We start from the raw sequence: 12,363 nt of genomic DNA, 5'->3' as shown, positions 1-12,363 counted from the left end.
GTAGCAGCGGGTGTCCGGTCTTTGGTGGTTCTTGTAATTTTTTCTTGATGTGTCACCTCAACAGAGACGTGGTGACGGTGAAAGATGTAATTAGGAAGCTTGCTTGTTGCGTGACAGGAACACGTGAGCTTAATTTTAAAAAAAGTATTTACGCGTATGTATTAAAGCCATCGGGTTTGTGTAGAAACAAAGATGATTACATCTGAAATTTAAAGTTCTTTGTTAAGAAAAGGATTATTTTTGTGTTTTTTTCGAGTTCCTGGAAATTCCCCTGAATGCTTCTGTCAGCTGACTGACTGACGTGTCCTCTGCTGACCAGGCTCCTTTGATGTGTATAATAATTGGCGCATATATAACAATTATAACAAGCTGTGAGCATGTACAAACTGGTTTCTTCAAACCTTCTGTAAATATACTGCACAGTTTTTAAAATAGAATTGCATAGGTGTTCATGAGGCATATGGCATCCTGAAATAGATACCAAGAATGAGCAGAATAAGTTCTTGCTAAAAATGCTTCTTCAAGGGGGCTTAGTGATGCAAAAATGATCATCAGGGATTGCTTCCAGTGTAGCTACCAACTACTGACTGGAAGATCAGGTGAGGTGTGCTCCACTCCGTTATCTATATATCTTAAATAATGATGGACGTATTCTGAGCCAAGAAACTCATATTTGATAGAGCCATTGAGTACCAAAGCCATCCAGTACTTCAGCTCTTACTAAAGAAAAATAAAGCTCCCACTGAGGCCTGTTGTAAGATAAGCTTTGATCAAAGCAAAAAAAATACTATTTTCCCCTTTAGCAGGAGCTTTATAATATAAGGTGTGGTAATAACAATTTGAAAAGAAAGAGGTGTAAGAATATCATTGTTTTATGCCTTCTTATTCACATGGAATACATTTAAATTGTTTCTGTTTGTTGGATAGCTTATTTTATAAGGAGAAAATTGATGGTAACATATTGCATAATTAAAGTATGAGTGTTTGCATTGTTGTCTTAGGGCCAAGAAGTGCTGTTAAAAGATGAAATTCACCTTACACGCTCTCAACAAGAGTACCACATAAGCATAAAGTCTGATTTAAATGTGTAAAATAAGTTTTGTGCTCTTCCTGTGGCTCTGGTTGCATTTTATTCATAGTGAGTAACATGGTTCTGTTTGAGAAAGAAACAACTTTTTTTTTCCTTTTTTTTAGTTTTTTTTTTCTTGAGGATATTCATGAGTGATTCAAAAAATGCTTTCTTTTAACAACATTATGTATGCTGGATTAAACGGCATTCTTATTGCCTTACTAATAGAGTTTGGTTCAAACATTGACAAATAAAACTTCTAGTGAGAAAAATAAAGTTAGAATTCCATAGAATTCCCAAGAAGTATCTATCACGTGGTGCTGCTACACACCCAATTACTACATCAGTGACATAGAAATCCACTCTTAGATTTTCCACAAGGAAATTCATTAAAAATGTATTTGTTTCATACCTCAAAATTCTGTAGTGTGATACATTAAAAACAAACAAACAAAAAAACTAATCTGAAAATTCAGTTTCTTATTAATTTTTACACACACATAATCTGTTCTCTGAAGGTTACTGAGCTGTATCTGTCTCGTCTGTGCATGTTGTTATACAGAATGAGGTTTTTTTGTTTATTTCCCAGAATAGCATACAAGCAAGTAGTGTTTTGTGATTAAGTGGGTCTTTTGAAGTTGCATATATTCTTCCTGTACAAGGCACTATGGATTCACAGCACATAATATCATCCAACAGAACTGAGTATAACTTCAAAAAGGCGGTTTCCATGCTTAAAAAAAAGCATAAGAAATTTTTGACCCGCTTGTAAACATTTGTGGAGTACATTATTCAAATAATATTTGGATAGTCATCTTGTGTGGATAACAATAGACTTTTAAGCTTTGTTTATGAATGTAGAATATTTCTTGTGTGTAAATCCATTTTTAACAGCTTTGGAAATCTGTTAAAAAAAATCTGAAAAATCCAATGGTTGGTTCCTGATTTTGGGTCCCTAGCACTTAAAACATTAAAAGTGGATATATAATTTTTGATGAGTTTTCCTTTGTTTTCATTTGCAAAGTCTTCCAAAGTATTAGACAAACTTTTATGATGTCTTTAAGAACTGAATCTTTTATTTGTTTTTCTGAGATGCCTTACCAGAGAAGCAGTGAAAGATTCAAGTGTTCATATAACTTCTTTTTTTTTTTTTTCAGTTGTACACATGATTTATGTTTCTCACCTCAGAAATTCTACACTAAAAAAGTTGGAAGCAGTGTTCTGCAGTGAACAGATAGACACATGAGAAAGTACTGCCACTCTGGAGTTGTATGTATTCATTTGGATAGACTTCTAAAGTGGGTGGGCTTTAATCTGTCAGTGCCAGTCCACATGACAGTAAGAACACAAACTTCTTTTGCTGATCATAGATGATAAAATGTGAGAATTGTTCTCATAGTGGGGGAATTCTAATGTAATTCTAGAGGAGGGTCAGATTTGATCATTGTCTGTATAATTCCGTGGAAAACTGGTTTTTGAAACAGAGTCGCTAAGGCTAACAGAAAGAACTATGAAAAATCAGTGTCTGGAAAGAAACTACGCATCTACAATCCAGAAATGAGATACACGTTCCTAAGAATTGTGATGATTAATCTTTGGAACAGGTTTCCAAGGATTATTATTTTTCCATTACTCGAAGTTTTAGAATGATGTTTGGCTTTGTGCAGTGTATATTGATTTTATGTATACAGTGTCTGTGTGTATAAGATAGAATGTCTTTCAAGCATGGATTATATATCTGAAGCAGCATTTGCTCCAGGAAATTCCTGTCTCGTTATTCTGGGGGTCAAACTAGATGATCAGGCAATGAAATGAGTTTGTCTTGTGGGGAAGGAGTTCAATCTCTTCTTCTCAGAGAAAACCCTTTTTAATTTGGGAGACTGAAGTGTCTCAGCAACACATTCATTGTGACAGTATCTTCTTTTTCTAAGTTCTCTTGAAATGAAAGTTAGACACATTGAGCTAGTACAGTGTGCATTGCCTCTTAGAGTGATGAGCTGCTGCCCATCCTGTGATCTGTGTTATCTGTGCCCGTTCTGTCATCTGTGCCCATCCTATGTCATCTTGTGATGAAAAAAAATGTTTTCTTATTACCTCCTGGAGATGACCACTGTCATGTGAGGCTTTCTCATCCTTTCCACAACCTACTGTGTAGTATCATGCACTGTGTTATTCTTAACATTTATGTCATCCTATCGCACCCATGCTTAATGGAACCCATACAAAAGTTTTCAAGCATTTGAAACAACAGGGTTTGACTGTAAAACTGCATCTGTAAAGAAACAGAATGTTTCATTTCACTTCTTAAAATGCAGAAACTTCTGATTTTTTGGCCAGTTTGTTGAAGAGCCTGGGGTCTCTCTGTCTGCAAGCCAGGACATTGTTCGTGTAGAATTGCTAATCCGAGGATTTCCCAAAGCCCCAGAGTAAACAAGCTTTGAATAAACCTGACAGAAGGATGGGAAAGATTGTCAAGGCTCTTGCTCCAGATCAGGGCTGCTAGGTGGGTGAAACCTGAATGTTTTGGCTTCTTGTCATTGGCAAAGGGCATTTTGGGCACCCTCAACTTCCTTGGCGTCTGGGGACTCCTTGAGAGTCAGGACAGGGAGCTCTGTTTCATTTCCAGAAGTATATCAGACTGTGAACAATTAAAAAATCCTTTCTTCAGGAAATTTAGCAGAGGTTTAAAATACAGATGTAAATCCCTGAAAAGCTAACAGTCAAAAGCCTGACGCTGTCCAGTTCAACTGAATGTACTCAGATATGATGGGCAGAACATTTGAAAATGTCACATCTCATGGAGAAACAGAACAACTGGCTGTTTCAGAGAGAACACTTCTCCCCCTTCTGTGATTGCTGTTGCTAATGTTTTTTAAATGCCAGTTTTTCCCAGGAGGTAAAAGAGATTAAAGAGCACCCACTTTTAATAATCCACCTGAATGCTTGCTGCTAAAACATGGCCTGAATTTGAGTAGATGCTTCATTAAGGCTTGCCACCTGCCTTTGATATTTGGCTTTGCTGGCATACAGTTTGATTTTAAGAATTCATTTAAGATAAAATTTTCAAAGGTGTCATCTAAGTAACCTAGGTGCCTGCATTTCATTCTGAGAGAGGCATAATCACTTACAGCTGGATTCTCTAGGGGTCTTTGAAATCTAAAAAACATTATAATTTTTTAATCAGTTTTCAGAGGTCTTTCAGGAGACTGGAATTTTCTTTACTGAGCTTAATAGGGTATGGGTTAAGTCCAAAGAAGACAGTGATGCCTCCTCGTTTATTTTTTTTCCCTTTGCCTTTGACCTAGCTACAGAATGAGACCTCTTTGATGCAATCTGTACCTTTCTGTACAGCGTTCTGTAGAGAAGTGCTTTGTAAAATCTTGCAGTGGTGTGTATATTATAATGATCTTTTTCATCCTTCCTGCAGGAAGAATTTGTCCTTTTTCCTTCTTTTATACTAGAGGAAGCTAATACATACACAACTGATGTTTTTGTGGATAGTGAGGGATTCAGTCCACCAGTTTCATCAACAGCAAAGAATTATATTAGATGAAGAGACCTGGTTGAAATTATAGAAAATAATGACCTTTACTCCTGGGCTCGTTGGTCACGTTTTCACTTCCACTTTGTCAGTAAACCAGCTTTGAATAAAGTACTTAAAAAGAGGAAAAGAACAAAGTGCTGGTTTTGTTATCTAGCTCCAGAAGTTTTAAAAACAAATTGTTGTAACAGTAGAAAAGGTCATAACACACCTAAACAAGCCTGTGAGCTGGATTGTGTGCTTTTCTTTCTTTCAAGTTCTGCAAGCAATTATATTCAAATAAACGCCAACATACCTATCATCTTCATGATACTGTGAAATTAGTGGGTCTAAATCACATTTGCAATGGGAGAAGTGTACAAAAGACTTTACAAGACCACAGTTTATAAGGTATTATAGCAATGCAAACCACGGGTTTCTGTTCATTGCTAACTTAATGAAATAAACCAGGTTGAATCACAACATTTTTTTTGAGAGGGACAAGAAGTGGAAAATAGCAATTTTATGTCAAGATGTTTAAATTATTATCAATTCTTCTATATTTAATCAAATCTCTATTAAAATAGTTTTCAAGTACCTAAAACATTTCCAAATACTTAGGCTTCCTTGAAATGTTTTCTTCTTCTTCCCAGGAAGGCTGGCTAAAGGTGTAACGTTTTTTGGTGTATTTCCTATTTCAGTATTAAAGAAAATGGGGCAGTGTTGTGTGAAGAATGCAGACTGAAGAAACAATAAACACATTATAAACTCAGTGTGTACTGGTTAAATAAGTGATAAGTATTTCTGTTAGCCAGAAGGTGGTAGCAGAATTCTGTAACAGCTCGGAATTGTGTTCCAGCAGGCATTCTCAATACAAAGTGATTTTGAAATGCAGTTCAAAAAACATATTTTTTCTAGTGGCAGGAACAAATAGCATTGACATTTTTTTCATTTGGCAGCGTCGTTGAGTAGAAAAGTGTCTGCACTTACGCCTGAGATGTCATGCGTTGGGAATGCATGTGGGATCTGTTACTTGGTTTTTGTCTGTGTTTTTTTGCAATTGTAATTATGGTTTTTACAGACTTTTTAATGCCAAAGGGAGTCATTTATAGGCTGAAATGACAAGGGATATGTTTTGCTCATAGTATCGCAAGACTGGAAGATGTCAGTACCGTGAGAAGACCAGATAGCACGTTATTTCCATCCAGAGGAATCCTGTCACTCTTCCACAGACGTGAGCACAAATGTGGAGAGCATTCTCCATTGGCTTGGGCTGATGCAGCACCACGTTCATGCTGTTAGCGTGCTTAACAAGTGTTACATTTTCAAGATGTGGAGGGATAACTTTTATTAGTTTTATTATTTTGTGATGGGCTTGTGATACTGATGTGACCCACTGCTAGGTCAGTTCACTGTGCAAATAAATAGCCGTTTGTATTTCAGCAGAGACACTCTTCATTGCCGAGAGAAACAAGCAAGAAATTCAGGCTCAGGAGCACTGCCTGTCCTTCATTTCCTTCTGAAGTATTGTTTCGCTGTTCTGATGATGCTCGGTACTCCTGTGCAGACTTTAAGAAATTGTTCTGTATCTTAGAAATGGTTTCTATGGTAACTCCGTGTGCTTTTTTAACTTAGTGGGCAGTTTGGAAATGGAGGGAGTGGAGTTTTAATGTCACATTAGGAAGACTCAAAGCGATGAAATAAGCTAGAAAAATAGTGTTTGTGTTCGGTCTATTTATCAGTAAACTGAAATATCAGCTCAAGAGAGCGTCAGTCTCACTGCCTGGCTAATAAGGGAGGCAGTCCAGAGCTGCCAGAACTTACAGAAAAAGCAAAGAAAAAGAAAGAGCCCCAAAGCAAGCCCTACTGCTGTTAACATTTTGCAGCTAGCGGCCTTTTTAGAATTGGCAGCTTTTTACAGTGCCTGCAGCTTTCATAGTCTCCTCCTGCTGAAGTTCTGACAGAGAAAAACACTCACCAAAGATTACAACAACAGAGTGGTATTTCAACGTGCTGCTCTCCCCATTTTCAGTTCTTCATGTTATAAATACAAAATTATGGCAGCATGTGTAGGGCAGTATGTGGTAGTGGTATCGGAGCCTCAACAATTACAGAGATGAAGAAATTGGTTGAGCTTATTTAGAATGCAGCAAATGATTGTAGGAGTTACAAATAATGGGTAGGTATAGATACGGATATTGATACAGGTCTACGAAGCATGGTTAAAAAGAACGTGGATGTGTATACCGTGTGGCAAGCATGCAAAGATACATAGATAATCATGAAGTTCAGACATCTGTTTTGCACATGCAAAGAAAGCGTATTCACAGGTAAGGGGTGCTTTAGGCAAAAACTTGGGTGTTCCAAAGTTGTCAAAGTTAAAATTGAGTGTAAAATTAGTTTTTGCAATATCCCTGTCTTTCTCTGTTGAGGCAGAAGCTGGTATAGGCATAACCCAAAACAAACTTACATAATGAAAACACAAACATTTGAATAATAATAACAAAAAATAGTATAATCTTGTTTCAAGATCATTGTCATAACACCTACCTGTTCTCTGTAACTGTTTCACTTCAAAAGTTGGAGAAAAAATGTTAATTTTGGGGAACCAAAATTATGATATGAAATCAAAGAGAAGTGGTGAAGGATGATGTAAAGGAAAAAAATGCTGTTAGTAGAGTGCTCTGTTTTTTTATCCATACTGGTACGTGCAATACATTATCCTTCTGTTTCTTTACAATATAGAAGGAAAAAGACGACACTATTAAAAAATGCATTGCAAATTTCTTCAGCATAATACGCCAGTGCACTTTCTTTCAAATGCACATCGTACAAAAGCAGAATTGCTGGATAGGTGCAAGCAAGTGTTTTAGAAATAATATATAATTCATTTTTCTCCAAGTCTTTGCGTAGTTCTAATGAAACCCAAAGATGTTCCCATTTGCTTTAAATTGATACTTGGCATCTCCGTTGAGATTACTGAATGTTATTTTATCTTCATACAGTGCTGAATGACTATTTGCTCGAAAATTGAGGTTCTTTTAAGATGCCTTGTGTTGCGCACCAAATTAATTGGGGTATCTGAACTCTATTAGTCATCTGAAACATCTTGGTCTCTATTTCCTGCTCTTGCTGACTTATTAATGTGGTTGGAGCGAGAGAGTAAGAGGGCAGAGAAGAAAATGTCAGTGCAGTTATTTGCAGCTAATGCTTCCATCTGGAGTGCAGGGAGCACTGCTCCTTCTTGCAAAGAGGCTGGGATGCACCAACCTTCTGTAGAGTGGGAAAGAAGAGTGTAGAAATGAAGTGAAAACCCTATTATAGTAAGATGTGGAAAAGACAATGGTAGAAAAAAATATATAAAAGGTAAAATTCACTGTGCCTAACTTTAGCTATGAAAAGGTTAGGCATCTAGCATAAACCAACCATTAAACTATCCTTATAGTCTGTGGAGGGAGTGGCGCTTTTGTACTGATTTCTCCAATCTGGTTTTGATACTTGCTCAGGAAGGCAAAGCCTATGCCAAACCCTTTGAAATTCTGCTCCCTTGTTGACAGCGAGAGACCAAGCGAGGCTTGAGGAGGCCCAACTGCTACTTGTCCTCCACACTGCTCCTATTTCCCTTTATGCTGTAGCACTGATGGAAGGGAAATCTGTAGCCTGCGTCTATTTAACTGTAAATAAATGGATGTGTCAGTCAGTGAGAAATTTTAAAAAGAAGGAGGAAAGCTGTGCAATTGATCATATGTAACAAGTATGAGAAACTAAGCTCTGAAACTGCTGACACTGATCGTATTGTCAAGCATGAGTAATTAGAAGTAGGACTGGCAAAACCAGGGTACTTGTAATTCAGGCTGCCTGGCTGGACTCACAGTTCTCCAAAGCATGATGTGAATAGTCCTGTGATTAGCTGCTTAAGCCTAAAGCCATAATAAAAGTAATGAGTTGTTGCATAAAGTGTATGAGCGGGTAATCCATTGCTAAAAGTCTAGAAGAAAGTATGAAAAGTATCACTTGTGGATGATACCATGTTGGGTGGGAGTGTTGATCTACTTGAGGGTAGGAAGGCTCAGCAGAGGGATCTGGATAGGTGGATCGATGGGATGAGTCCAGCTGTGTGACACCCAACAAGGTAAGTGCTGGGTGCTGCACCTGGGGCACCGCAACCCCGTGCAGCGGTGTGGGCTTGGGGAAGAGAGGCTGGAAAGCTGCCTGGCAGAAAAGGACCTGGGGGTGCTGGTCAACAGCTGGCTGAACAGGAGCAAGTGGTGTGCCCAGGTGGGTAAGAAGGCCAACGGTATTCTGGCCTGCATCAGAAATTGTGTGGCCAGCGGGATCAGGGAGGTGATTGTCCCCTTGTGCACGGCACTGGTGAGGCTGCACCTCGAGGCCTGTGTTCAGTTTCGGGCCCCTCACCACAAGAAGGACTTGGAGTTGATCAAGCACATGCAGGGAAATTCAGTGAAGCTGGTGAAGGGACTGGAAACGAGTTATGAGGAGCGGCTGAGGGAACTGGGGCTGTTTAGTCTGGAGAAGAGGAGGCTCAGGGGAGGCCTCATTGCTCTCTACAGCTACCTGAAAAGAGGCTGCAGCGAGGAGGGTGCCGGTCTCTTTCCCCAGGTGCCAAGTGATAGGATGTGACTAAAAGGGGAGGTTTAGACTGGATGTTAGGGAGAATTCCTTCACAAGAGAGGGTGATCAAGCATTGGCATAGGCTGCCCAGGGAGGTGCTGGAGTCCCTGTCCCTGGAAATATTTAATAGGCGTGTGGCCATGGCTCTAAGGGGCATGGCTTAGTGCTGGGGTTCTTTAGGTCAGGTTGATGGTTGGGCTTAATCTGAATTATTCTATGATACTATGATCAATATTTTTTGTGTAAGAGAAGCCAGAGGTCCTTGTCTTCAGATTCTTGTTGGAGAACAGACCCTGGTGGGCCTAAGTGCATCGCACGCTGACCTTAGACCACAGAGACTGTGGAGCGGCTCTTCTGGGTGGATGCCCATCTGTAAAAAAAAAAGTGATATGATGGCCATGACTGCTTTAGGATTATCTCGGCACCATAGGTTGAGCTCTAAATGAGACCAGTGCCCTGAAGGATTTATAGTGGCAACTATGCACATATGAACCTCACACTATGTAGTCTGGGCACAGCAGCGCCTGCCTGAGGATGGATTCCTGGTCTAGAATAGCTGACACATTCAATGTAAAAGATGATGACATTATGTGGGATTAGATTGACAATATATTTTCTTAATTTGGGGTTTGTCTGTTTTTTTCCCAGATTGTTGCTCAGATCTCTGCGGTTGATGGCAGTTTCCTCAGTTTGTCATTTGCCTTTATTACGGTGTGCCACAATCACTGCTAAACATCCCTATATAAAACTATAGCAGCGATCAAAATATTTATCTACACACTACAGCCTGTTTCTGAGATTAAGGTGATGAGGTGTGTATTTTCCTTACAATCTCCTAGTAATTTCAATTACTATTCCACATTGGAAAAACGATCTCATCAGTAGGAACTGTGAGATTTCCCTGTTTTCACAGTTATGTGAATGCCACTCTTCCTGAAGTAATAATCACTCGTTAACCTTACATTTGCTGCTCTTTCGTATTTCACAGCCAGAACTGACACTGCTGACAGCTTGATAAACTGTTTGCCACTTATGATGGCTTTGACTCTTCCAGGAACACTCTTTTCTCTGTAGACTCACTTTGAAGAACTACTCTTATTTTAATTCAAAGCTTCAGTGCAAATTAGGCAATTTTTGCTGCTGCAAAATTACTATGCTTAAAAAATATGAAATTTGGGTTCAAGAAAATGTGGCTTCCCATAAATGAATGGCTGGAGTGGAAGAAAAGCTCTGCGGCACTGACCATACGACTGCCCCTTGATGTGGGTCTTGGTTGCACATCTGAGTCTTGGCAGTAAGATGATACACTTGAGGATACGCTTGGCAGGTTGCATCATAGCATTTCATTTCACGGTCTGCTGTGATAATTTGCTATTGGATTTTAGATAACTTTGTAAGAAATTTGCCGACAGGTGGTGCTGCTGCACTAAATTCAGTGTGTTCTGACTTGATTTGGGAAAGGAATGCTGACAATTGTATTTCAACATCCCAGCAATTTCTCAGGCTCCAAAGAAAAATATTATGAAATATTACTCGGGTATAATCTTTTCCATGTATTCCAGGGAAGATAATTACAATAATGAATCAGTATTTTTTATTATAACAGCGTTACTGTGTATAGCATCTCTCAAAACAATTAGAGTGTTCCCACATGGGAAAGATCTTGAACTGACTCTTCTTGCCATGGTCTCTTGGAATATACAATGTACATTTTCCTAATACTTGCTGAAGTAAGTAACTATTTTCATGCATCATGCATGGGAACAGAGACTAAAAATAATAATAAAAAAACACCGCTTGTCTGAATTCCATAGGAATTCTTTGTCAAGGTAAGAAATTAGATCCAGGTAACCTCTATCATACCTAATTTACTTGCTGTTGGTCAGGGGCTCATTCCTTAGGAAATAATTTGGGAAAGGATGCCTATCCTGTCTAGAGGTGACAGAAACATCTGTGTAACAGCAGATTGAGCAGGAATGTGGTTATATTACCAATGTCCTCTTTTCCAGAAGCAATGAGGCGTAACTATTTTATTAAGTCTGTTGTTATTTGACAGGGCTACTGCTTGTTTGTCCGAGGCTACCAATAAACACAATGTGATTCATGCAAAACTGCTCGAGGGATGGCTCAACTCCAAAAGCACAGTTTAGCTGTTATTTGGCAGTTGTTTGCTTAATGCAGAAAAAATGTCTATGAAAACTATGAAAAATGAATCTGTGCTGTAACACACCGCTTGTAAAATCCACTTGATTTATCCTGAAGAAGATATTTCAGCGTAAAGGAGTAATAAAGACAATGCCTACCTTGATTTTCTTTTATTGTTCGGTTATGCTGTCACCTTCCATATTATTGCAACAGATTCTGGCTGAGATGGAGTCATCATAACTAAGAAAATGTCTTTATAATCAAAGTTGTCTTCTGAGCTGAGATGCTGAGCTTTGAAAAGGACATTTTTTTTTCTCATCTAATTGTAACATGCACGGAATTTTCTTCCCCTTGTATGATTACTCTGATTTAATCTTGAACCACATGGGAGAGATGCAGTGGAATGGAATAATGGAGCATTGGGAGAGGCATGGTTACCTCTCCTGAAGTCAAAATGTACTGGGTTGCTGTCATAGGCTGATTATTGACTCCATTCTTTTCCTGTGGTTTATCTAAAGGAATGAGTAGGGATGAGGCCTCTGTCTTTGAGGATCTTTGTACCTCTTCCTAGGGGCTTGGAGAAAGGCAAGTGTTTGAATGGGATACACAGGGACGGCCATTTCCAATGAAAAACAGAAAGTGAGGTTCTACAAGGTAAGAAAGTTTGCAAATCATGGATCTAAATGGTTCTCCCTTCAGAAATGTGAAGTGCAAGGGTGAGCAATACAAATGTAAAAATGCAGAAACAAAGCAGCTTCATGCTGGGTAGGAAGCCAGATTTTTCTGACCTAGCTAGAGGCGAGTAAAGAGACAATTGTCTGGAATAGAATGGCAGTTCTGACAGTTGGATTCATCTCCATTAGCATTTTAATTTGGATTGAGAGTGCACTTTTGAAATTAATCTCCCAACCATCCCCATGCTTTGGTTTGCATCACAGAGTGGTCTCTGAGTACCTAAACCAGAACCATCTCAGATGAAACCAGACTGGAAGAGGTT

The 12,363-nt window shown here is 38.9% G+C and overlaps 1 protein-coding gene across 7 annotated transcripts in view; it reads left to right on the top strand.

The window, feature by feature from the left end:
* Positions 1-3: 3 nt before the first annotated feature.
* Positions 4-12,363, top strand: part of LOC310892139 (uncharacterized protein) — a 66,702-nt gene continuing 54,342 nt past the window's right edge. The window contains exons 1-3 of one of the 7 annotated variants that reach the window (XR_014577899.1): positions 43-599; positions 2,227-2,338; positions 5,735-12,353. The gene's annotated coding sequence lies outside the window, so the exon portion shown is untranslated. Of the gene's footprint in view, positions 600-2,226 lie in introns of those variants that run through there. The other 6 variants (XR_014577900.1, XR_014577901.1, XR_014577902.1 and 3 more) reach the window with 6 other exon arrangements.

Source organism: Anser anser (assembly GCF_964211835.1).
Source record: "Anser anser genome assembly, chromosome: 1".
Taxonomy (NCBI): Eukaryota; Metazoa; Chordata; class Aves; order Anseriformes; family Anatidae; genus Anser; species Anser anser.
The sequence above is the reverse complement of the archived record's forward strand: the minus strand, read 5'-3'. Positions and strand labels throughout refer to the sequence as shown.